The sequence below is a fragment of the Papaver somniferum genome, chromosome 8 (genome assembly GCF_003573695.1).
Source record: "Papaver somniferum cultivar HN1 chromosome 8, ASM357369v1, whole genome shotgun sequence".
Lineage (NCBI taxonomy): Eukaryota > Viridiplantae > Streptophyta > Magnoliopsida > Ranunculales > Papaveraceae > Papaver > Papaver somniferum.
The window spans coordinates 158,899,525-158,901,071 of NC_039365.1; the positions used below are offsets into that span (position 1 = coordinate 158,899,525).

Genomic DNA, 1,547 nt, shown 5'->3' on the forward strand with positions numbered 1-1,547 from the left:
AGTTTCACAAGCATCTGACTAGTGTAGCTAGCAGTTACACATGCATCTGAATTGTGTAACTGAGAGTTACACATGCATATAACATGTGTAACTAGGAGATACACATGCATCTGGCTTGTGTAACTTTCAGTTACACATGCATATAACTAGTGTAACTAAGAGTTACACTTGCATATGGAATATGCCATTTAAAGTGGAACGTTATTCCTACTAACCTTGTTTTTCAGATTGACCAAGACTCGCAGATGGTTCTCAGTACCACCGGAAACAAGGTCATATCCCAATGCGTTCAAGGTCTTTAAGAGTTAACATGTCATAACATAAGAAAATAAACGTTAAGAGAGAGCATGGTACGTATTAGTTTTTAATTTTAAAGGAATATAACCATGTAAAAGCCTTACTTCCACAAACTGTGAGCAATTTTTGAGAACATGTTCTTGATATTAGTTCAACCTAATCGACCATCAATTGATCTAAAAAAAGGCTAGTGTCTTGTCAGTGCGCACAAAAAACGTCGAGACCTGCATAGACATCAATTGATCCAAAAAAGGCTACAACTATTCAGAAATTATTGTCATAAAAATATTAAGATGCCATAGTCTAAACATTCCAAAAAAAAAAACATGTGTATTCAGCTGGTATACATACAAAATGCATGTGTAATTGGGAGTTATATATGCATATGGCATGTGTAATTGTGAGTTACACATGCACCCGTAATACACAAACTACTCAAAAAGTGAAAACAAATAACATTTTTCTGATCAATTAAAGGAGATTAATCAGTTTGTCTTACTACAACATATGGGACATAAGTATCCAAAGTATTGATATCATGAAGAATATGTATTAGCAGTTTAACACGGATATCAGTAAATTGAGAGATCTGTTTTGTGCAAGGCGTATGACATAAATGATAGAGAATAAATCGCGTTTTCGGTACAAGCAACAGAAGTATGGAAACTTACTGTTTTCAGTGTACCCTTCATATGAAGGAACCTTCCATCCTGAGAAAGGAACCAGGAAAGGAGCTTTAAGATACATAGCTCAAATAACACTGTTTTGCCGCTTCCAGTTGGCGCCAAAATGACCATGTTCATGTCAGAGAAGTAACAACCAGAAAAGCGCTCACTTTGCAACGAATTGAAATACCTGCATCCGCAAGAATAAGATAAACTATTATAACACCTTACTAGTTCAGATCAAGCAAACAACCGAAGCTGAAAAAGTATATAACAACGGCGTATCCTCACCTCAGGAGTGGCTACAGAATTACAGACTCAACAAAGTAAATTTGACACTCAGCAATTCCGCCGACCACCTAATCTGCCACTTATACCTATACCTCCAACATTCACACCTTAGCTCCAACTCCAACACCACCACCGGCTCCAAAGCATGCACCTATACCACCACCGGAACTTATTAACCATAGAAGATCCTTCATACAAATAATTTCACTAACATAAATATAAAAAAAAATATTACTCAAGACGAACACGCTAACTGAAACAGTTGGGTTTCATGGTGCTTAGCAGGTACACATG

General features: G+C 36.7%; 1 long non-coding RNA gene across 1 annotated transcript; it reads right to left on the bottom strand.

Moving 5' to 3' along the window:
• Positions 1–223: 223 nt before the first annotated feature.
• LOC113304187 lies at positions 224–1,089 on the bottom strand. The gene is made up of 3 exons (XR_003338069.1): positions 969–1,089; positions 402–521; positions 224–296 (listed from the first exon to the last, which is right to left on the bottom strand). It is a non-coding gene; the product is annotated as an uncharacterized LOC113304187 (long non-coding RNA).
• Positions 1,090–1,547: the final 458 nt, after the last annotated feature.